Genomic DNA, 26,671 nt, shown 5'->3' on the forward strand with positions numbered 1-26,671 from the left:
TCTGTGAAACTTCACTTCACTTCTCCTGAGTTCCTCAACTGCTTTGTACATTCGTATATTTTAATAATATTTTTGGCTCAAAAATTTAGAGGTGATTAATGCAGAATATTTGTTTGCTGAATATTTGTTGGATTACTGATTTTTATTTCTTTCTCCTACTACAGTAGTGGGGGAAAATAGACCTGATAAATGATCTTACAGAACAGAGAACAAGGATGATGATATCTTACAAACAAATCAGTTGTCTTTCTACAGCTCCTGTAACACGTGGCTCCAGTTGCCTAATTCAAAACCACGAGCCTTATATTTTTTTCTAACCTGTTATATTTTAACATATAAAGTTCTTTTTTTTTTTGAGGAAGATTAGCCCTGAGCTATCTGCTGCCAATCCTCCTCTTTGTGCTGAGGAAGACTGGCCCTGAGCTATCATCCATGCCCATCTTCCTCTACTTTATATGTGGGACACCTACCACAGCATGATTTGCCAAGCAGTGCCAAGTCTGCTCCCTGGATCCAAACTGGCGAACCCTAGGCCGCCAAAGAGGAACATGCACGCTTAACCTCTGCTCCACCGGGCCGGCCCCTAAGATGTAAAGTTCTATACTTATGATAATCTACAGTAGTGGTTCTCAACTGGGGATGAATTTTCTCTCCTTGGGATATTTGGCAACGTTTGGAGACATTTTTGATTGCAGCAACTGGGAGGATGCTACCAGCATCTGGTGGGTTGAGGCCAAAGATGTTATTAAACATTTAACAATGAATAGGAAAACTCTCCACAACAAAGGCTTTTCAGTCCAAAATGTCAACAGCCCCACTGTTGATAAACCCTGCTCTAGAGTGAAGGATATATCTCCCTAAAGGCAATATCCATCTACATTTATATATCCAAATAGAATATTTTAATCAACTTCTTTGGGCACTTAAACACATTTTATTCTTTAATTCTGTGCTATTTTTGTATAGTTGTTAGGATAAGAGTTCTATTTTCTTTCTCAAAGGAAACTAAAACGTAATTTTCTCTAGAATTCTACATCTTTCATTTTCTAGATATATATGACCTATATAAATTCTACTGCTTTTCCCCCAATTTTAGTGCATTCCAAGATGAGTTCATTTTTGTTTTAAAATAGAAAAAAAAAAAATTCCTTAGGCTGTCTTTCAGAGACGTTATTATAACATCACATGAATGAAAATTAATTAGTACTTTGTTCTTACCTAGACTTTCTTTTGTAAGCTTCAAGTAGATATCATTTCTTCTCCTAAACATATGATAAGAAAAATGAAACATATATTCCCAGTTTAGGAACAAGAAATTACAAAACAGGACATTCTTGTTCAGTATCTATACCTGCACATATTTCTCTTTCTTAAGTTTCCTACATATATTACTGAACATGTAATGCAGAAATGCTACAGAGAAATTTAATAAAAAATTAAGAAAAGTAAAAGAAAGAGAAAGATTAAATTTTACTTTATCCTTCTGTGATTTATGATTTGTGATTTTCTACTGATAAAAGAACTTGCAGTTTTCCTGTAGCCTACAGAACAGCACAGACACTAGCTTGATGCATCCTTAAGACATATTGACAATTTATACTACGGGTAGTATCCAGTATTAATTTGCTCATTTAACAAGATCACTTACTGTGTGTGACACTCAGCAGATAGATAAGCCTATCCCTACTCTTGTGGAATGTACAGTCACATGTGAGAAACAGACAGGTAAGCAGGCAATAACTATGTACTATGGTAAATGCAACAGAAGCACAGTAGAAGATGTGGCAGATGCTGTAGATCTATTACTCAATAGCCATTAACTCTTTATTCCTTGTTATTAGAAGCTGGCTTCTGTTCAGGAATTGATGGTCTATGTGCTGGGAAAGCGGTCCACTCCCCAGCTCCTAGAAGAAATGTTGATTAGGCAAAACGCATAATAGCCATCCTTTTCCTCTTGCAAGTGACTGGCTCAGGCATGGTCATGTGACATAACTGTGACTAATGAGACAAGTATGAAGTTTGCTTTTCTACTTGGGAACTGGGGAGGGTTTTTTTTTTCCTGATAAAAAGATATGTGTGTGGGGTGGGGAGGGCTGTCGCTTTCCCCTCTTCCAAGTGGGTTATGTGAGGGCGTGACTAGAACTGCAGCAACATTTGGGGTCATTAGGGCATCAGTCTCAGTTGGAAAGTCAAAATGCTGAAGACGGCGGAGTAGAAAGATGAAAGATCCTGGCTCTTGATGAGCTGGTTCTGCCTTATGCAAGATAGCTTTTATCAACTTTTCTTTTAAAGCTAATTATAATTGTATTTTCTCTTTCTTACAACTGAAAACAACTGATAGAGAAAGATAGAGAAGCAAAGCCCAGAGAGAGCAGGTAAGACTTCCCAGAGAAGACACAATCTCCCTGCACCATCAAACCACTTGCTGGTACCTTTGAAGCTTCTTGTTCTCCATGACCGCTGTGTATGGCAGAAACTCAGTAATTGGAACTGAATAAGGGACACAAATTGAGGGCAGAGTCCAGTGTCATAGTTCAGAAATACTTTCAAAATCAGAGACCCTACGATATTGAGATTCTTGATACCCAAAAGAAGAAAGAGAAATATTAAATAACCACTCCGTATATGTACTCACTCACTTAAAAGTTATTTTAAATAAAAATAAACATCCAAGGACGTTGAATTTCTCAACAGATAACAAAAAGTTCTGCCTCACAAAAATTGTAAGCAGAATTACCAGCAGACCTTGTAGCTACTGCCTAAAATGCACCTGAAATGGCTTATATAGCTTTGTTTCCTGAAACTGTCCTAGCCATGAGGCGAGAAGCACAGGAGGATGCAAGAGATTGCATGCAATGTAGGAGAGATTTAAATCTAGTCCCGCTGAGTATGCTTACAAAAATCATGCCAACTATTCAGCCATTCCTTCTCTTATTCTAAGATGGACTGTTTCTTATTCCTTTTATATAGAAATATTTGAAGGCAGAAGGCAAATACCTCCTTCCCCTTCCTTGTGCATGCTCTTAGACCCTGATGGTATGCATTGAGTTGCTTTTACCAACCCAAATGCCCCTGCTCCTTGAGCAACTGGACCTTGTACCACCACTACAGCTTCAGTTCCCAGCAAACCTGCAGTGACTAATGGCAGATGTTACCCACTGATGATGTAACCACTATGTGAAATTGACCCACTGATAGGATGAATATATATTTTGCCGTCCAATCAGGACCCTTCTGTAAGTGAAAAAAGAGCTGTTAATAATTTAACTGGAATGGCTGGCATTGCCCAAGACTTTCCAAGGTTCTTCTAACCTATCTGGGAAGAAGCTTTTGTCTCAAGACCTTAGATAGTGCTGCTCTTTCAACTTCACATTTTTGCCATAGAAAAACTATATTCTCAAAACTGTATTCTGAAGTATTCAATAAAATATATTTTAAGTGATCATTGTTTTAGAAAATTAACCGATATGTATGCAATAAGTATTATTGGTAGTCAGCTTTTGAAAAAGTCAAGGTTGATTGGAATTTTTGGGAAAGCTTTATGGAAGAGGAGGAATTTGAAGTAGACCTCACAGGATTTGTTGGGTTCCACGGGTAGAGGAAGGATCAATGATATCCATATAGAACAATGCAAACAAAGGGAGGGAAAAGGAATATTATCACCATTATACCGATCAATTCAAACTGACTAATAATATGCATAACCTTCATAAAAACAGATAAACTTTCATTGATTTACAATGTGCACAAGACTTTATATGCTGGCCATTTGATATTGAATCAAATTATTTTAATTCTTTTTGATAAGTGGTAGAGTTATGATTATTCTCTTAATCATATTTAAAGAAATGGGAAGAAGGATAAGTATTCATCTAAAGTGACAGAAATTTAGTAATATGGACCCCCAAAAAAGTTTTGTGACTAAATCCAGGGTTCCTTCTACTCTATAGCATCTCTTCTCTAATAATCAGAATATAATACAATAATTATCTCCTTGTGGCTGAGAAAAAATGGTGACAATAATTCCATGGTTTTTATAAGACTGGAAAAGAAAATTGTAGAATCCATGAAAAGAAACAATGGAGGAGTCAGGAGGGGAGCTGGATATGATCTGGAGTGAAGTTTTTGAAAGCAGAGAGGCCAAAAGTAGCCACTGATATTCCATGATTGTGGCATTAAGCTTCTAATAACAAAAAAATAGAGAAAATTTTGGATACAGAGGATGAGAATACATTCAATTGGCTATTTAAAAGTAGATCAATTGAGGATGCAGCTGTTTAATGTGAAAAATATCGTAGTCTGGTGGACCAGAGTCTAGACTGGGCTCTACTCTCAGTTCAGCTATTGAATCTGGCAGACCTTAAGCAGATTGCAGGAGACTAGGAATTGAAAAGGATTTAGTGGCTCCTTGCCCACTTTCCCCCATAGCCCTTGGTCTTTAACTGGATCTTGGAATAACTGAAAGTTATTTGTCTTCCTTGAAAAAGTTTTGTGACACAGAGTATGGATGGACAAAGGGTCAAAATCATATCGTATAGAAGAAATAAGAGCATATGCAATAAGGAGAGAGGCATATTGGCAAGTGGGTGTTTATCAGTTAGTAATTGTGAGTACCAAACCCTCTGCTGAATTTGTTAAAATGTAATGATAGGTTGTGCATGATTGTGTGCCCTCATCCTACTGCTTAGCTCACAATTGGACAGCATAAATCCCTTATTTTCAGATGCACAAGGAAAATTATGATATTTCTTGCTTGAGCAATTTTGTGCTTCATTGCTCTTAATTGCGTGCTTAAGCTTCACTCTTTGAAAGTCTACAACATCTTAGAAAAAAGGAGGTCAATATGTGAGATCTTGCAGAAATACAAAAATATCTGGAGAAAAAAGATCTGCTGCTTGAAGGAGAAACTCATTGAAAAACACAAGTTCATGCATTGAAATTAAGTATAAGCCTGGCCCATAGGCAATTCACAAGAATTTCATCACACAAAAGAGTAGTCGAAATAAGTAGCAAACTGTCAAAGTTAATAATAAAAGCAAAGTGGTATAAATCAGCTCAATAGGGAACTGAATCAATTTTTAGAAAAGAAAGACACCAAGGCCACTGCCTTGATTCTTAAGGAAGGAAAAATATCTAAATCAACTTCCTCAGGGTATCACTGAACTTGAACGATTCCTCATTGTAGCTAATATAATTTATAATCATTTGGGAATTAATTTTAATTTACTATGCTTGCTAAATAAAACTTTATTCTTCCTTTTACTTAACCTCACTTCTCTGAGGGCAGAGACTTTGGTTAATTTTTCATTGTTTTATTCCTAAACCTAGCATAATGCTTAGCAAGGTGCAGACCCTTGGTCATTAGTTGTTAAATGAATTAATGAAGAAATGAAGAAAAATATTCACCCATAACTTTGAGATACTTGACCAAAATATTAACTAATTAAGGCTTCATGGACAAACTGTAGCTCACAACAGCAAGGACCCTATATTACTGGTCCAACAATATCAAATCCAGAGCAATGTGACATAAAATAAATCTCATCCTTGGAACCATGATCTCTTTTGTTTCTGGTGTGTCACTTCTTGTTTGCCTCTGCCCTCTGTGCTTCTATAGTAGTCACTCATTTATAACTTTCTCTTCCTTTCTAAAAGAATTGAGGGTAGAAAGAAATTCTTCCTTTCTAAAAGAATTTCTGGTTGTCATCAACACTTGCAGCCGTACTTCTCTCGTGAGTGTTCGGAGCAGACAGGTAGGCACTAGGTACCACGCTTTTATTGAAAGCATTTCTTATGCTTTGTGATGCTCTCATTGCCTGACAGAATTAATGATCTTTCATAAGCTCCTCATTTGCTGCTTACTTGAGCACTAGGGAGAAAAGAAAGTCTAGAGGGCCTTTTTAAAAATCAGGCCATAATGAAAACCTATAAATGTGCATGTTCCCTGGCTTCCTCCTATATAATTCATTTTTAAAGTAATTTCAAAATGAGGTTGGTTTTATTTCACACTAATTAATTTCCAATTCCTTTTTTCTTCTATTTTTTATGCTTTCAGTTTTAATGAATCTAAATAGTAGGGAAGTACCTATATTTATTTGTAATATTTTCTGGTATAAATTTTATTACTCAATTTATTAACAATAATGGCCACTGTACTTTATAGAGAATTGCAGCGGGTGTTGGAGGCATTTTGGTCTAGGTTATTTTGTGAACACATAAACTTTAGCAGTATTATGAGTTTAGTTAGCTAATGTTCAACTCTTTAGAAAACTGGACACTTTGTTCTGTTCTCCCCTCTGTCTGCCTAAGACTTGAACAGTGGTTTTCTTTAGATTATCCACATTTGATTAAACCACTGACAAACCAATTCTATGAATATAATCCATTAGTGGTACTAACCACATTGAAAAGAAACAACAAAAATAAACAAAATCCTAGTCACCTTTCTTTTTAGCTTTTTTAATGAGCACATTTCCAAGAAATAGCAACAGATTAATGCCAGAAGCCCAAAGAGAAAGAGGGTATCTCAATCATTTGCTTCTATAAAGTTTACGTCAAGGTTTGAATTAACATTTCCAGTTCCTTTTCATTAAAAAATAATTATTATACTACTTTTTTTTTTTTAAGATTTTATTTTCCTCCTTTTTCTCCCCAAAGCCCCCCGGTACATAGTTGTATATTTCGTTGTGGGTCCTTCTAGTTGTGGCATGTGGGACGCTGCCTCAGCGTGGTCTGATGAGCAGTGCCATGTCCGCGCCCAGGATTCGAACCAATGAAACACTGGGCCGCCTGCAGCGGAGCACGCGAACTTAACCACTCGGCCACGGGGCCAACCCCAATATACTACTTTTTTTTTAGTGCTAGAAGTTTAGCAGAAAATTTACAATGAAGGTCTTCAGGGAACCTAAGTTCTAAGATTCTTCAACAACCATGTTATTCTATGTTTGTAAAGAATATAGAGATACTAAAATAAAAACACATAGACAGAATTAAACCAATAGTTTAATGACTAGAATACAAAAAAAAGGATAAACACATTTTTGAAATGAGGTAAAAAGTATATATAAGCAAATAATCCTTTGACGCCTACCAAAAGTACACAACAGTCCAATAAATCTAAAAGCTGTCATACATAGATTTTATGCAGTACCTTTTACTCAAAGAATCTTATTTTCATTCATTGCAGGTCATTGTTTATTCCAGCTCCTATAGTAGTCACTCATTTATAACTTTCTCCATTAGTTAGGCTTCAATACGTTAAAGAATAAAACTCTTGAAAAAGCCCCCAGCGCTTGGGCCATCATATAAAATGCCAAATCCTGGTGTTAAAGCACTGTTTTGAGAGTAATTACTTCTTGTAACTCTTCCATGCTATGTAGTCCTTCTATGCTACAAAGTTCCAAAGTTTTAGAGCAGACGAGGATTTCAGACAGCACTAATGTTCTCAAATGCTCTCAAAATGTCTTATTTTGTGTGGTTTTTCTGTTACCCTTTCCCCCTGGATCCATTCTCAATCCTCTGCCCCAGTTGTCTGACTACCATGTCTGGCATCACCTGGATTGCCTTTGCAGACAGGCTCCTAGTTTGGGTTTCTTTATCGAGAGAGAGATCAGGTTATTTCTTCTCCAGTCCAGGCTTGTTTCAACTGTGGTTCTGTTAGTGACGGCGTCCATCCATGACTATAATTCATTGATGGAAGACCCCTCTCACTGTTACCAGGCTCAAGAAAACTCAATCCCCTTTGTTGCTTCCCTAATGTCTGCTCACACATCTATAAATAATCTCTTCATTGAAATCCCCTTTGAACTGAATTATCTGAGTGGATAAGATCTGAGAGATAGAGTAGTTGATTGCAAATGTATCACCAGGAAGTTCAGATGGAATTCTGGAAACAGATTGATCATATATTAGTTGAACACATGGATGATATGCTTGCTGAGAAAATGGAACAATGATAATCTGTTATTCACTGACATCAAATTTACCCAAATTATCACTGCTGGTGGCTGACTGGCTACATAATTTTCGGCCCTCAATGCAAAATGAAAATGCCAGCCCCCTTGTTTAAAATTCGTTAAGAATTTCAAGACAATAACAACAGAGCCTTAAAACAACTGTTGGGTCCTAGTAAGTGCAGGGCCCTGTGGAACTGTATGGGCTGCAAACTTTGAAACTGACTCCGGTGAGTACATTGAGTTGGAGTACCAATGGAAGGAAAAGTTTCGCTTGATCAAGTATTGATTTAATCATGTGTGATTAATATGAAAATCATATTGATTACAAAGACTCTGGGGTAGAATGTCTGTCTTTGTGCTGGAGAACTTGTGAAAAAAAATCATTTAAGGGCTTTTTAATTCCCAATTGCAGATATGGGTGGAAAAGCAGAAAGCTTCCATGTTAGTCTTAAAACAATCTCATATCTCACAGCTTCAAGAAAGGCATGCCGAGGACTTGGCTCTAAATCAAAATATGCAGGCTAAGAGTTGCAAAGCCATAGAATTTGTGTAATATCCAAGTCTCTTAGGCTTGGAATAGCGTGCTGTTTGGGAATAAGTGGGATTTAAAGACTTGGTTTGGGGACATTTTGGCATCTACAGACAAAATTGGGAATCTCTCTCTAAAATATTTTGAAATCTACTTCCAGCAGAAGTTTTTCTTCCACTGTCTGAAGAAATTAGCATTACCATTTATAAAAATCCATTAAGAACTTGACCTTGGGCAGTTGCTTGCAAAGGGATGCTTATTTTCCTAAAGATACAACTGTGCTATCTCTCAGTGCCTCTGGTCTCAAGTCCAGACTGAGAAATGTAAAGTCTACAGGAGAAGATGAGCTATACACCAAAGGAAATTGCAAGATCTTACTAACTCTAAGAGTGTTAAATCAAATAGGACCTAATTTATCAAAACAGTGGTTTTAATACAGGATTTGGGATTTAATATGTTGGCTTAAGCACTTGAGAGTGCACTCAAGAACATGGTTCTTTGGCATACTGAAGTCTAGAGTAAACACTGACCTATAGTCGATGAAGCTAAGATGCTGGACTTCTTGGCATGCTATACAGGAAGAATTCTGATGACTTAGTGAATGGGTATGTTGGAACTGATCTGAGTGTCTCAAAATGCTAAGAAATACATTTTTGTGGAGAGTACCAGCATCCATGAAAGGATCTGTCTATAGTGGATGTCCTCTATGTTGGAGATGACAGCGGGCAATGATATCATGGACTTGGGCTCCCTGATTTCAATGGGAATAATTACATCTTGCAAAGGTGGAGGCCTTTTGTCAGTGCTTAATGGACAGAAGTCAGGTGGGAGCAATTACCCTACTAAGCCTCACGGACATAGTTTTAACCAGGTTATTTGAACCAACTGAGCTCTACAAAGGGGCCTAATTGACCACAAGGTCCCTAGAAATGAAATAGACGGGCAACATACTAATGTGCTTTTTTATATTTGTAAGTAGGAAACTTATGTCTGGTGGGAGAAAACATGACTTTAGGCTCCACAGGCAGGGTTCAAAGCTTTTCACACAATATTAAGACCTAAGTCAGTTCACAGACATGGAACACATTGAGGAAGGGGGAAGGGTCCCTTTCAGGAAAGACCAGAACCCTTAGCCATGGATATATTGACATTTTCTCCAAACCTTCTCCAAAAGTACTTGTGTCCATTTATAGTGTGACAAGGCACTGGGAAACTCATGAGACAAACATTTTCTAAGATTACTAGATACTGGATATGAATAGATGCTGTGACCCACCATTCAGAGTGTACAGCTGACAGAGGTCATAGGGTAGACGGGCCAGTGGCCCATTCTGTGGTTAGAGCCCGAGTTCATAAATGTGTAGTTAAAAGAGACATCCTAAACAACTAGCAAGGTCCCTACAATTGTTCCCTGACCCTTGTTAAGACAGGAAAGACCAAATGGAAGCCATCAGAGACTCCCCATTTTATACACTATCTCCACCAAAATAGTAAGTCAAATAAAATCAATACCACATTCAATAGGAAAATGCAAATTTTACTATTTTCAAAAGCGTGAAATAATCACGGTTGTTGATTGTCTTATCACTTTGGCTGGTAAAAAATGTGTGATTGATCTCAGAGAGTAACTGTGTATTATCATAAACTTGGTAAGATGGTACTACTCACCACTGAAGGTCAAGATGGTATACCTTTACTGAGAAAATTAGCACATTCCCTGGTAGCTGGCATAAAGCTTCTTCTCTGGGACGTGTGTTTTACTTGTTTGCTTTGTTTTCCAATCCATTTAGTAAGAACCATTGAAAACAGTTCTCCTTCATTTGGCATAGATGGTTTTATACTTTCAGTCAAAGCTGTATCAAGTCTGCCACTCCTTGTCATAATGTAATCTGCAGAGACTTCAGTTACCGTGATACTCCTGTAGGCAGGAGAAGCAAGAACCCTAAATATCTTAATAAGACACACAAATTCTGGAGAATGAGAAATTAATCTGCAAAATTTTAGATTAAAACATTATTGTTAAATTTTCTAAGAGTTCAGTGGTCTCAGAAAATCACCTATAAAGTAAAAGACAGATTCCTCCACCTTGCTCAACCCATCACAAATAAAGAGGCTTGGTGAGCACCTATGGATTTTGTGTATAACATATAAAACCGTTGGATGAGGTTTTCCAACTTAACCTACCAGGTAAACCACAAGGATGCCAGTTTTGACTAAGGATGGGTGAAGAAAAAGCTCTGCAGCGGGTCCAGTCTGTGATGCAAACTGTACTGCCCTTGCACTTATAGCAGACAAATTGGTAATTGAAGAATCTATAGCAGATAAGAATGCTATATGGAGCCTCTTTGAAACCCCACTGGGAAAATCACAGTACATATTTGTAGAGTGTTAGAGCAAAGCCATGTCCTTTTCTGCCAATAACTGTCTTTATCTAGAAGGAGCTTAGGATTTACAACTATGCTGTGGTAGAAATTCAATGCTTAATCTGGGACACCAAGTACGTTGATCCTTGCACTGCCCATCACAAACTGGGTGGTACGTGAGGCATCAAATCATTAAATTGGGCTTATGCTACAATAATCTATTAATAAACAAAGAGTTTATATGACACCAGGCTCAAGCAGGTCAAAAAGGTACAATGAAGAATCATAAGTAGACATCTCAGACAATTATAGTAATTAGTCCTCATATTTTGCCTTCCAAAGCAACACTTAGAGCTTCTTTCTTTTAGCAGAAAAAGAAAAAAGCATGGAGTTACAGATGCTTCTGCCTGGTGTACTGAAAGACAGTAATAGAGAGAAATTTTACGAGAAGGCAAAAACATACAGGACATCTTGTTTTTCACTTTGATTGGAAGAAAATGTGGCCTGAGGAATGGATTTATGCTATCTCAATGGGAACGGTTAATAGATTGTGTAGCCACTCCACGACTTACTTAAAATAAATTTAAAAGATTGGTGACAATGAGGTCTGAAAAAGAGATCTGTACATGGACTGTTTGGAATGAGCAACAATTGAGATCTTCCACTCTTAATAATTGGTTAGATAAGATAAACTATCCTCTGTATACCAGTCTTCTTTGTCCATCTTGCCTGGTGCTTTCTCAATGGACCCATGTACAAAGTGCCCACAGCATAGGGGGAGAGAGTAAGCACGATTTCAGCAAGATGTATTTCACTGAACCAAGACTGATCTGCCTGCCACCCTTGCTGAATGCCAAACTTGCAATAGCAGAGAGCAATACTGAGTTCCTAATTTAGGATCACTACCAAGGTACACCTGTTAACCACTTGGCAAAGGATTGTACATTGTACCCCTTTATTCACTGAAGAGGCAGCCATTCATTCTGTGGAGAATAATTAAATAATATGACTATGTTTTTTCTTTCCATGTCTTAAATTATTCTGCTAGTATTATCATTTGTAGGCTTGCAGGTTGTTTCGTTTATTACCATATTAACACTATATGATATTGCCTCTGAAAAAGGAATTCATTTTACCATATTATTGAGGAAATGGGCACAAACCCAGGCAATTGCTCTTACTGTGTACCTCACACGCAGAAGCAGCCAATCTGATAGAAGAGCAGAATGGCCTACTAAAAGCTCAGTTGTGACACTAGGGGATAAGGAAACTAGAGCCCTCTCTCTGCCATGTGAGGGTACAGCAAGAAGGTGGCTGTCTGTAAATAGGAAGAGCCCTCACCAAGAACCCAGCCATGCAGGCAACCTCATCTCAGAATTCCCAGCCTCCAGAAATGTGAGAACTAAATGTTTGTTATTTAAGGCACCACATCTCTGCTATTCTGTTACAGCAGCCCAAGCTAAGACAAAAATCAACCACCCTGGTCAGAAAAGTAACTCCCTGATTTGCATGTTTGGTCCATGAGAAGTCCATGGTACCCAGAGGGCAGTTTCAGCAACCAGATTAATGAAATTACGGCTGCACTCCCTAGTGGAAGCTTTCTTCCCTTGAGAAGTAGAATTTTCAAAATCACCAAGTTATGGGGAAGGCAGACAAAATAAATAACCAACCACCAAAAAACAAGAAGAGACAAAAGCACAACATAAACAGGTTATTATATATAATTAGGGCTACTCCTACATTCACTTCTTGGTACCCATTCCCCTCAATTCCCTCCAAGGAAAAAGTGTCATGTATTAGTTGCTGCATTAAGATATATACCATATCCTGTTGGCTAGCACCTCAACATCTCAAAATGATGTCTCCCAGCTGGTGTCATAACTGAGCTTTCATCAGGCCATTCTTCTATCAGATTCTGATCAAGCCAAATGCTGGCAGAGGAGTACTAAATGATGGATATGACGTTTTTATGTAAGGCTGGATTTTTTTAAAATAATTTAAATGAAAACAAAATATTGCAACAGATTGAATGTAGAAGCACATATAAGAATTCAGTTGTCTTCAATTAGTACGACTCTAATGTGTTTTGCAAAAACATAAAATAATACAATTTTTTTCAATTCATATTTTATTTTTGAGAATATGATTATTTTTCACAAAAATGTGTAACATATAACAGGCTTATCATTATTTGTTTCAAATTAATCAATAAATGTTTTAATAATTAATCAATATTAATTTTAATACAGTAAATAGTGACAGATTTAACCGACATAAACAAAAACTTTTCATAGTCCTCAAATTTTTAAAGTGTGAAGTATGAGTGTGTTTTTTTAAGTGTATGAACTATTTATTTTTTAAATATATGAAGGAGATACTAGGAAGCAAAACTTAACAACTGCTGAATTAAAAAAATCTGAATGGAAATTTTTTCCTCACAGAATCCTTATTATATAAGTACCTCTTAGCTCAGGGATTTTTCAAAAATGAAAAGAAAATTCTTTAAATTTTATAGATGTTGATGCAAATAATCCATAACCAATCTATAAATCAAAATTGGGGTGAGTTTATCATAAGCCAGATCTGAGGACTAGCCCAGGGCCTTCCTTCCCCAAGGAAGGAAGGGTACCAAAGAAATGGGGTGTACAGAGTGGTTATATACAATCGGAACAAAGAGCATACATCACATATGACAAGAATGTCCCTTTTACAATAGTCATGAGATTGCTTTGCTGGCACAGCAGATCCATGAACACAGCAGGTCGGTGGTCACAAGGTGAGAGTGGTCACAAGGTGAGCACAGCAGATCAGTAATTTATCCTTAATTTAGGGAGAGATGCTTATCCTAAAAGAAATGCCAATATGGAGGAAGTTACATGCCTACTTTAAGGGCACCATTGTCATCTTTGGGACATAGTATATATTTAAAGTAGATGTACAATGCATGCTCAACAGGTCATGTCAGGCCCTTTTGAAAAAAGATTAGGCCGAATTACTTTTAAACCAAATGGCTTCCTCATATACTCCAATATATACTATTGCTTTTAATTTATTTATCATAGGGGAATCACATATACACAAAACTAAAATGTGACCCAAGAAGTACTATAATAGATATGAGAGTGAAGACTGACCCAGTCTAGAAAAACTCCTCAAAGGTAAGAGTTGAGAATCAAATTGGAAAGTAAATGATAGTGTCTTTGTCCTCACAGGCTAGGGTCATAAATATTATGTGAATACCAGTAATTATTACCTTTATTTCCATTTTAAGATAAGAAAGGCAATAGAAGAAGCAGCGTATCACAGCCACCAAGAGATCAGCAGTAAATATGGCAGAATTATTTTGGAGGACAAAAAAGGCAAAAGACATGAAAAAAAATTTGTTGTAACAGTAAATCTTTTTTTTCAGGTGATTAAAATAATTTATACTCATCACCATTAATACAAGATATTATATGTATTATACAGAAAAGAAGATTGTAGTTAAAAGAAGTTAAGTAACAAGCTCAAGGTCCTGCAGAGAGTAAATAGCTGAGCCAGTATTGAAAAACTACTGGATCCATGTCCAAGGTCTTTCCCTTTATCCTTACATTACATAATAATTTTGTCATAACACAGTAGAATTGCTCTATACTTCTCTGGCATATATAACGAATATTCTGAATATTAAAATTTTAATCTCTTTATTAAAATTCTATACTACATGTATTGCAAAGAATGTGGATTATGCATTAGTGTTAAATTTGTATTAATATGCATTATGCGCCTAAGCAAATGGAAAAATCAATAAAGGCCAGTGACATACTGTGCACTCTATAAGGCATGATTAGGCAATATTTACACCATACCAACAACACTGTCTGGGGGAAATCTAAGCAAATATATGACCGAATGCTTAGGGAACATAAAATGGATTATAAATATTTTAAAAGGGTTTTGAATTCTAAAAATATTCAGTGGGAAATCATGAGGCCTATGGCTAATAATAAAAGGTAAATTCTTGCATTGGTATTTATAGGATTGGACTGGATAGAGATAAGAACCATAGCCGGAATATAGGCCCCCAGCATTCCCGAAGGTCCTATAAAGTGTTTTCAAATTCTTTATTTCAGGAATCCCTTCCCAAAATAGCCTTCCTCCATCTGCCCTCTGTCACTAATGCTTGGCATTCTTGAATAAAGGAACAGGATTTCATACCATCAAGAGTATGAGAGAATACAGGGTATGAACAGAATCTCTGGGCTTAGGTTTTCTGGATGAAACAAAGCTTCACTGCATACTAACTGTGAGACTCTGAGCAACTTTCCTCAACCCTATGTACCTCAGTGTTCTTGTGGGTTAAAACCAGGGTGGTAATAGTATCCGTCTCATAGCTATGATCTTATTAATGACAAATTAAATAACCCTGAGACAAGTTTAAGTGACTTAAATTTTTCTTTGAGTATGAATTAATTGTGGCAGATGCATTTTCTCTGAGCAAAACTTGCTCTCAGAAAAGTAAGAGTCAGAAGTGAAAACTTTTATTCCTGAAGTTAGAAGAGATTAGAGAAACACATAGCACAGAATGGGTCCTGAAGATGCTAAAAGAGATGAAAAACACATACATACATACGTACATGCATGGATGCATACACAGATACAGTCATGGTTAGTTGCTGCCTGACAAGCAACTACAGAACTGCAGTGGCATAAAATAGTAAATATTTATTTCTCGCATATTTATGGGATGTAGATGACCCTGGCCGAGCCTGGTTGAGTGTTTCTACTGAGCTTAGCTGGACTCTATCTTGCACCTACACATACTCGGGTGGGTTCAGTTCTAGTCTGAGTTTGGCTGGGGTACCACATCTGGAGCATCAATGTGTTTGCCTCCTCCTGTGACCAGGGCACTTTAGCTCAAGTACCTACTTTTCATGGAGACGGGAGCAGTGCAAGAGAGGAAGCCCAATCTCACAGTGTTGTGTCACATCACATCTGCTCAGCCTCTCGTTGTTCAAAGCCAATGTAGCAGGTTGAATAGTGGTCCCTAAAAAGATACGTCCACATCCCAGTACCTGTGAGTATCAGCTTATTTGGAAAAAATGTCTTGCCGATGTAATTGTTAAGGAAAGTAAGATGAGATCATCCTGGATTATCGTGATAGGCCCTAAATCCAGGGACAAGGGTACTTATAACAGAGAGAACAGCAGCAGACACAGAAACAAAGCAGAAGACCATGTGAAGGTAGAGGCAGAGATCGGAGTTGTGCAGCAAAGACTGCCTGCAGCTACTACAAACTGGAAGACGCATGGAAGACGCAAGGAGGCAGTCTTCCTTAGAGCTTCTGCAGGCAATGTGATCCTGCAGACACTTTGGCTTTGGATTTCTGCCATCCAGAACTCGAGAGAATAAATTTCTGTCATTTTAGGCCACCGTGTTTGAGGTCATTTGTTATGGCCGTCCATAAAATTAGTACCGCTGGTAACACTTTTGAACTTAGATTCAAGTAGTTAAGAAAGCAAGTGAACCGACACTGCAAATCTGCATGGAAAAGGGCTGGATACAGAGAGGTTTGAAGAATGGAGGTGATTAGTTCAATCTACCACATCCACCAGGCTCAGCTCCCACTGCCAAGGAAATAGAAAAGCATCATGGCCCTTTTGTTTTCTAGCAAGTTCTATGGAATATTCAAAATAAACCACTACCATATACTCAGATGCTGTATCACTTGACACTGTTTTGATTCATTACATATTTGGTGAAAGATTCGAAGGGAGCCCCTACAATCCCTGCCTCCTTGTGATCATATGGTTATTTTATCTTCTTTCTTTGAATTTGGGTGGGATCTGTGACTTGTTTCCAACCAATATCATATGGCACAGGTGATGGGCTGTTACTTCCATGATTATATTACCATATATAAGACTCCCTCCTGCTAACAGATTTGCTCTAGGTTTCTCCTTTGCTGCCTTTGAAGAAGTAAGCATCAGTATTGGAAGCCCAAAAAGCAAGAGGCTGAGGGAGCCTTTAGGACCTGAGGGAGCCTCCGGCCACCAGCCAGCAAGAGACCAGAGCAATTCTACAGTCACATGCGAATGAATTCTGCCAATAAACTGAGCGAGCTTGGAAGGGGCGGGTCTTCCCAGTTCAGCCTACACATAAGAATGCAGTTCAGATAATACTTGATTGTAACCTTGTGATATCCTAAGCAGAGGACCCCGCTAAGCTGCGCCTAGATTCCTGACTCATAGAAACTGTGAGATAATAAATGTGTGCTGTTTTAAGATGCTAAAATTGTGGTAATTTATTAAGCAGCAATAAACAAATAACATAACATGAAAACGGGCATTTTCAAGTGTGTTGACTGAGAACAATATATTGGTCTCAATATTTAGGGATTGAGTCCAACATAAACCACAGTTCTAAAATCTCTTTGTTTCTAAATATGGCACAGTAATTTAAATAAAAGAGACAGTGATAAACTTGGCGGGTGTGCAGGAAAGGATTATTGTGGTGCAGAATTAGAATACTGCATCCTGTGAATAGGAGCTTTACTTAGGCTCATGAACAAAAGGGTTGAAGAAAAAAGATTAGCTCACTTCAAACGTCCAGAGATTTTATCAAGTGGAACAGGTAGTAGACCCATTTTGTGCTGCTCTGGACAGCAAAGCCATGACTAATGAATGCAGATCATAAAAATGCAGTTAACTTTCCAAGTAACTAGACATGGACAATCAGAGAATGGCTACCAGGTAGAATGGTGAGTTTTTTGTTCCTGGAGAAATTTAAGCAAAGATTGAATGAACCCCTATCCCTGAGGGAAAAGATGATAGATAGATAGATAGATAGATCGATGAATGGATGCATAGATGGAGATATGATAGACTGATAGGTGGCGAATGGAAGAAAGTAGGATATATAAATAACAGATAGAACTATGGATAGATTGATAGAAATTGATAGATAGAGAGATAAGAGATAGATGAGTGAGAGATGAGGCAGAGGCTTAGCTAGATAAATGAAGAAGTGGATGGATAGATGAATAGAGGGATGGGTGTAGGAATAGATGGATAGATAGATACATATATAGATGCATGGATAGATAGACCGAATGATAGATAAAAATGCATAAATACATAGATAAAATAGATTACCCAAGTTCTTCTGTACTCTCTTCTTCCTTGAGGTCTAAAAAATTTCAAGTGTTTTTTCATACTGATGTCTTGCCTTGAGGATAAAATACACAAGTAGTCTAAAGTACTTTGCTAAAACATTGGAAGTACACTATGTGCCATAAGCAGGAGAGAGTGATAGCGCCTTTATCAATCAATCCTATTCCTCTCAATGGCTGATATATTTCTTTTCTAGACTAATTTGTTTGTTGGATAGTGAGTGAATTACAAGCAACACACTCTGGAATGCTTACTCTATCAAAACAGAAGTCAGCTGCTTTCTACAGCAATGGTTCATGCCAGCTGGCTAAAGAAAGGCATTGGCTCCAGCTGTGTTTTGAAACTACACATTTCATGTTTTACAGTCCAATCAGATGCACTGGCACCGAATAAAATGGGTCCAGAAAATACAACAGAGGATAAAATGAATAGGAAAAGAAGATAATGCTAGGTAGTGAAATAAATTCTAGTCAGGATTCGACTTAATCGATCACGTTACAGACACATATTCACAGTTAACATGAAAGCAGTATTTCAGTTTCTATAAAGCCTTTCATATGTAGATTTCAATATATAACCATGAACAAGTTGTGCAAGATAGAAAAAAATAAAAATAAAAAATGAAGAGATGTCTTCTTTGGGTTTTAGTCTCATTTGTCTCATTTGAATTTTAGCAAATTATTCTTGTGTTTCTTTAGATTTTAAATAAGGGATTCAAATTTTAATTTTAATTTGCTTATGTTATAAAAATACTCTTTTAGATTTTTCAGTACGTAAATATTAATATAAGGTATATATGTCCACTGTAGTGTAAACTTTGACAGTTTTCTTCTTTTCTTTTTGTAATGCAAGTGCTTGACTTAAGCTTTGATTGCCGAGGCATCTACTTCAAAGAGACATCCACTTCAAAGATGACTATCTATCGTGGAGTAAACACATCGCCAGACACATGACTAGATAAAGAGCTGGCCACCTCCCCTCACTGAGGCCCCTTTATCTTAGAGATCTTCGTTGATTTGACAAATGATCGTTTGGGCCACTTGTTTTTTTTTCTTCCCGCATTTTAAATTCCTGCTCTTTTTAAATTCACCAATAATGAGCCCACAAAACCCTAGGCCCTCACACTAGGCCCCCACCCTCAACCCCAATAAAAACAGAACCCCAGGCTCATGTGCTCTCTCTCTCTCTACCTGCAACCACACTGTGTGGCCCCAGATGTGCCATGTAATTTCCAGGATCTGTAAAGAGTAAATCTTTTTTTTGTTTCAAAGTTTCCTGATGGTTATTGCTGAAGGGTATCTTGCTGTCACAAGAGCCACAAGGGCTCATCCAGCTACAACCTTGGTCATTGATAGGATGAGACCAGCACCCAGCATCCACCAAATCTCAGCTCTCTCAATTTCCCGATGTTTTTATTCATCGGTTAAAATAGTGAGCAACTACTATGTGCATAACATACATATTATGACCGTTACTCTTAGTTACAAGCTGAAAAGAACCACAGGAATAAATGTTAATGATATGTGATAGCGCTAGAATAGAGGTTTTCACTATATGGCAAAGGTTCAAAGCAAGGGAACAATGATCAATTCTCTCTGATGGGACAGGAAAAAGTTGTTTAGAGAAAAGAAAGTTTTGTCACACCTTCTAGAGTGAGTAGGAATTACCAAGGGGAGAAAAGAAAAATGGCAAGAAGAGATGCCAGGCCAAGGAGGCGCATGATGTATATTTAGAAATAATGGTCATTTGGGGGAATAGTGAGTAAAATGGTATGTCTTCTCGCCCAGGGAAAATTGTTATTCTAGTTCTGAATGAAATGGAGAGAGAGGAAGTATGAAATGGAAGAGAGAAGAAAATGGAAAACAAGAAGAAAGAAAGAGGAAAAGTGAACAGACTAAACCAGAATGTGAGCAAGTGGAAATGAAGAGAACCAAGATAGAAGTGGTAGAAGAGTCCATCAGACAGGTGTCACATGTGAAAAAAAACCATGTGTCACTTTCACGTGGCATTTTCTACAATGAACATGAAAGAGCTACGTAGTCATGTGTTTCACGTACATTTTCAGGTTTATTTTTTAATTAAAAGAAAACCGTTAGGAAAACAACATCTAGTAAAATAATTTCTAGGCTTAATTTGATAGTATCCCCTACTCATTTTCTAGAATTTTCAAGGGAACTTTTAACAGCTCTATTATTTATTGCTTATATTCACTTACCCATTCATCTACATGTCTGTTGTATAATTCATTCATTCATTCAAACATCTTTTATGAGCCCCTTTGAATCCAAGAATAGTGCCAAATGCTAGGGATATGTCAATGAACAAAACAGTCCAAGTCCTTTCCTTCGAAGTAAACTGCCCTTTCTCACTAAAATCGTATTAGACTTGATAAGAAGATGCAGCTTAAGAATACAAAATCAGTCATTTCCTCTTGTTGTATTTACTCTCATGGGCACTGGCTCTTACTTTGCCTCTGAAGAGTTCTGATTTGGCCAAAATGACCACATTCCATCTTTCTGTATGTAAATTCAGACATTTGTATAAGACGGCTTTGTGTGTTGCTTCTCTTTGTGGTTTATTTTAGGCCACTTTGCCAAAGCCTTTAATTGAGTAAAATTGTTATCCCTATATTTATCTAGTTATAATAATCTGTATCCTTAATTTCTATGCCAACTTTTCTCCATAAGCTGCCACAGAAGGGTAATGGCAATTGAAAAGCTAAAAGAGGTGGCAATAATTATTGTGACCTGCTTGTCATCAGAACAAATTCTATTAATCCTTGGAGAAAGTCCTGCCTATCCAGCAACAGTTCTTTCCCACTGGGAGGGGAAAGCTCCTCATCCTTTGCTCCTGCCTCCTCTAAATTGCTGTCCTGCATTTACTGTTGCAACTGCATTATTGGCCAGTGACCTGATGTTTCTCTCCTGCCTGCCAAATTGTTAGGAAACCACAAGCAGGCTGTTTCCTTTTCTGGAGGCAAAATTACCATAGACAAACATCTGACTCAGGATAAGTAAATTACCTTGGTCAATTGATTTACAATTTATCTGGGGCAAGGTTTTGATAGAGATATTAAAAGGGAAGTAAAATTTATAATGCTGACATAAAAACCAGAATTCATTGCTTCTGCCAAGAGCAGCCACGTTCTACACTCCACCAGGCAGGTTAACTCAGCCTTTTGGCTTATTGGATTTTTTTCATTTCCGACAGGTTAATTTATGCTTTGGGGTTTAAATACCCTTCTGCTTATGTCCCCATGTCTCCAATAGGGTAGAGCCCTGTGTATATGACAGGAGTAGCTCTATAGCCTCCTGGGTGTGCTGTGGAATATTACCCCATCCCTTCCTTTGATTCCTCCTGTTCTCCTGCAGGTGGTAGACAAGCAGTACCGTGACTACTTATTTAAGCTGCCAGAAAATGTGGGAATAGTATCCAAAGCATGTTTTTCCCCAGGCAAGGAATAGAGCAGGATACATTAGGCTGTTGCTGCTTTCTTCTTAACTCTTGTTCTAGCCATCAAATCCCCCTTTAAAAGTAATATATCAAATCACATTTTTGTAAAACATTACAAAGGCTGGTCCAGTAGTATTATTCTATAAAACATACTTTGCAGGACTCGCCTGGCAGCGCAGCGATTAAGTTCGCATGTTACATTTCAGAGGCCTGGGGTTCGCCAGTTCGGATCCTAGGAACCTATGCACCACTTGTCTAAGCCAAGCTGTGGCAGGCATCCCTCATACAAAGCAGAGGAAGATGGGCATGGATGTTAGCTCAGGGCCAGTCTTCCTCAGCAAAAAAGAGGAGGATTGGTGGCAGATGTTAGCTCAGGGCTAACCTTCCTCAAAAAACAAAAAAAAAAACTTTGCAATAATAAAAGTAGAAAATAAATAGTTTTCTTGTTGATGGAATTTTTTGGTTGTGGGAAGGGTAGATACTATGAGAAAATCTAGTAAAAGAGACCCAGTGCTACATGTTAAACTGCATGCTGAGGCTACATCCCTTTGCTCACATCTTATCTTTGTTCTGCAGTAGTTAACAATGCATGATAGATAGAAGATGCTTAGCAAATTTATGTTAAATTTATCTTCTAAATTGTCTTGCTGGGATTTGAGAGAGAGAATGAGAGAGAGGAGAGAAAGAAAACAGTAGGAGATGACATATTTGGGAATGTGATCATGAATTGCCCTTAAACTGTAAACTTTACCGTATTTCTATGGAGCACAGAACTTTCAAATTGTCCAGGTGACAGATCTTTTTCTCATCAGAAAATAATAGGGTCATACTCTTCTTATTAAGAAGAGTCAAACAAATCAAATCACTATCTTTTTGGTTAACACGTTACGTTGCAAGAATCTTGCCTAATATTTTATGTTAAATCATCACGTAACTTTGAGAAAATAAGGAATGTGTCTGAAAAATAAAAAGCAAATATTTAAATAATATGCAAAAATGGAATTTGACAATTCTAAATATTCCCCCAAATTGTGTTGTCTTTTGCTGTAGTCAAGGTTAACTAAAAAGTCTGACTCCCTCTGGAAAGAAGTATAATTATTATTAAAACTCAAAAAGAAAACAAACAATTGATGTGGCCATGGTCATTCTTTGACTGCACTGTGTAGAGACATGCCGTCTGTATCAAATCTTCAACCTCTTCCACAGCCCTCATGTCAGTTACTTGATTCCAATCTACTTCTTGTATCCAGATTCAACCTTAAGTTACGTGTTTGCCTATATCCATAAACTCTATTTCTACATATGATTCCATCCACAATTTAAATATGTGTATTTCATTCTTTGCCTCGTATGGCCTAAAAATTTTCTTGCAAGTGTTATGCACTTAACAATGTCCTAGTATATTAAATTGTATTGATTTTATTTCTGCACATACCCTCTTACAAAATTGGACTTGAGTCCATCTCACCCTGTCGTCTTACCTTTCCTGTTTATTGTTAATGATATTCAAGAACATGAGCTGACTTTGTCCTCAGGGTTTGTTGTACCACCATAGCAAATTTAAATATTCCAATCATTTGCTTATGCTCTCTGTTCTGTGTCCATGCTACTTATTCCATTTCTAAGACATACCTCCCCACCTTTCCCCAAAAGCCTTTAAGTCCTTGATCCATATGGCACAATTCAGGACACATAAATGAAAAAACGATCTTGCTTGAATTTAACTTTGGCAAATCAGACTGGAGACCATATGATTTAAAACTAGGGAGTTTTCTTAAGATGTAGTCGGCTCTTAGTAAAAGCAGGGCATTCTTTAATAGCTTAGTGTCTAATTTATCCTTCTTGTTCAAATGGACATTTATGGTTTCCCCCTTAGCAGAGGGAAGAAAACTAATGTAGATGGCTCAGGAGCAATGGCGTCTATGGCAATAAGATTGAGGGTGACAATGTTGAACTTTACTGAGCCTTGTGATCCTGGAAAACACAATGGTTAAAGAAAAATCTCCCTCTTTTTTGTGTTTGGACATGGCTTACTGTAAAGAAGCACTCTTCTCTATGTGACTCAGATAAAATTCACAGATGTCCCCTTCGCTTACCTATGAAAAGGCTGGACACAGGTGTACAAATTTCCATTCATTGTCCCATAAATGAATATCTGAAGTGCTTTGGCCCCACTGATTAGTCAGAACTAAATGCTTGTCAACTGAAATTTGGTTAAGATTCTATGCCAGTTCCCACACCCCTGAACTTGGACCCACTCTGAGCCTGAACCAGCAGAGCAAACCCTCTGTAATGGACCCTCTAGAAAATAGGCTGGATTTCAGGGGAAAACATTCACTTACCTACCATCCAACCCTGCCAACCTTGCTCATGCCACTTCCCCAAGATTTCAATACTCTTCTTTATAAAACAAAAGCCCGTTTCTATCTACCCTTTGCAATGCTGGCAGATTGCCGGGGTCCAGCCCCAGCCGGACAGGGTCTCCTGAGGTATGGACTGCGTTGGCGAAGGAGGGGGCAGTGAGACAAGGAGTTTGATGTCCAAGTCTAACTTTATTTTGTGTATGTATGATTTATATAGGGCTCAGGGTATGCAAGGATGATTTCATCAAACAGTCCCAGTACATATTTTTGGCTCCTGTAAGCTGGATTTTGCAAGGTAGACAATAGTCCTAAGAGTAATTGATTGCAAGGTAGACAATAGTCCTAACAGCAATTGATTGTGTGTAGGCCCGGGGGGAGTCAAGCTTCTGTTCTTTACTTCAAGGAGGCTACCCCCAGCGGCCTCCTGACTCAATGGGCCGTGGCAACCACCGTCCTCCCAGAGAGATCTGTGGGGGCTACAGATTTCTTTGTTCCCTCTCCACTCCCATCGCTTTACCCGACCAAAGGGCGGGACAGAATATTCTTTCCCTAGAAGATGTTTTTCCCCAGAACTTTCCCTAGAATATTGCATTGTATCATTCTCATTCCCAGGGCTGGGCTGACTTCCCCTGAAATAACCCCAGATGCAGAACAGAGTAAGCAGGAGCAGGAAAGTCAGAAGTACCAGGGAGATTTGTTGTAGGGGCAGCCTGGTAAATTCCCTTGAGGGTCGCCGTGGGTCCCCTCATCTCTCTCCCGGACCGTGTCACAAGGCAGAGGCTTAACTTGTGGGCTGACGGCTCCCAGCAGCAAGACAGGTTTAAACATAGCTTAGATCTTTCCCTATTGTCCCTTGGCGAGTGCCTTGCACATCTGCCAGTCGCACCACCAGACCTTGTCACACAGCGGTGGTAGCTAAGCCTGGAGACCGGCTCCCAGCAGCAGATCTCTTGGTCAGAACATTCTCCCTATTGCAAAAGACTCTCTCCCCCTATTGCCAAGAGTCCCTGTCCCCTGTTTGGTAACAAACCTTTCTAATAAAGTCTTTCTTTATCTAGGTCCAGAGTTTATTTTCTGTTTGACAGTTTCTGGTGTTGTGACCTGGATCAAGATTGGGTCTTACCTATGGACTCCTACCATCTCCTCACAGGTTATGCTGCCTTGTGGGTCTGTTGAACTCCTCTGCTGCTAGACAATTTGGGGATCCTTCACTGAGTTCAATTCTTGAACCTGTGTTCCGGACGTTTTGTCTGATGAAGCATGTTGAGGAGTTACTTTGATTTTTTCAGGCAAAGAGACTATTCTTTTTGCTCCTTCTCCGAGTCCTTTTCTACTTTTCCTAGGTCCCTACACCTGGAGATCATGTAGGGCACTTCCTCCTTTCCTTTGACCTCAGAGATTCCCTAACTGGTTCCCTTCGTTCTCCTGTCCCGGGGACTGTGTGAGGAAATTGATCAAGTAGAATTCTCACCTAGCTTCTTTAAAGCATTTTTGTGTGTTTGTTTTTCCTTTATATTAGCTATTTATTAATCCCATTAATCTCACTCGATTAGACACCCCCCTCCTCTTCTCCTGTAGACTGTATGCCTTGCTATTACAGAACTGATTCAGTCTGGTATCTCCAGAAATGGTAAATTTTTACCAAAGGCAATTTAAAACTCAAATAGCCTCTTTGGGAAACTTAGGGTGTCCCCATACTGGCTCATCTAAGAATCTCCCTTCCCTTCGCTGCTTGCTCTTCCCTCCTTTCTACTATCTTCCACCTTTCTTTCAGCTCCCTTGAATCCTTTTATCTGATCCCTTTAACAACCTCTGCCTACTCCACCCCTTTATCCACCCATGCCAGACCTTTCCCTTCCCACTCTAGCCTCTAATTCCCTACGGTCATTTGAGTTTACCTTGTCTTCCCATACTGGGGACTCTAGGATCCCAAGACCAACCATCAGAGGCTGAAAAAGCTAGTTGAAAACAGGCTAAATGTTTTACCCACTGAGACAAGCTATGGAGACCCCCAGATGGCCTCTTGTTCTCTCCTCAGTCCTTTGCTCACATTCTCCGTAAGTGTATACACGATGGCAAAGGAACTCTTAAATGTCACCTCCACAATTATTGTTGGGGAGCAGGTAAAACCAACTTTTCCAATCTTCTAGAAAAACATTCCTGGTAAAAATGCAAAGATGGGAAAAGGACAAGAGTCATGTCTTTTATATAAAGTAGTGAACTTTGCATTTTTTTGTTTATGCCTGACACACAGCTAAGATTTTAGAATTGAAGCTGTAAGCTCTTATCTTTGTCTGTCTGTCTGTCTATCTGTAGATACACGTATGTAGTATTTTCCAACGTCCAGGTAATATTACCAAATTATACAACTCCCTTCAAAGAGCTCTAGTATAAATAGAGCTTAAGTTGAATATTCTTATTCAAGTTGAATATTCTTAAAATCCCTAGAAAGAAATGAAATTTAACTTAGCCTGAAAAATTTTATTTCAACAGTAATTATGTTTTGTAATATATTAGCATGCAGATAGCTTTCAAGATTTTTTAGGAATTTAAAACCTTAGACCTATGCTAAATTAAATATACATAGTATGAAGGTTATGTTGTTAAGGAAAAAACAAAGTAATTTATTTTTCCTAAAGTAAAATAACTATTTATTCCCAAATGAGAAAGATGAAAGTGGATAAAAATACCTGAATGGATATGGAAAGCTGCAGAGCCTTTGCAGAAAGGCATTTTATTTGCCATGGTCAAAGCTGACCAAGGTTTGATGGATTTATTTCAAGATTTTTAAATGAAATTTAGTGTGAATATTATACTCATAAAAGACTAGAGTTCAGTTTTCTCTCTGCTAAAATGA

The sequence above is a fragment of the Equus przewalskii genome, chromosome 3, assembly GCF_037783145.1.
Source record: "Equus przewalskii isolate Varuska chromosome 3, EquPr2, whole genome shotgun sequence".
NCBI classification, from domain to species: domain Eukaryota; kingdom Metazoa; phylum Chordata; class Mammalia; order Perissodactyla; family Equidae; genus Equus; species Equus przewalskii.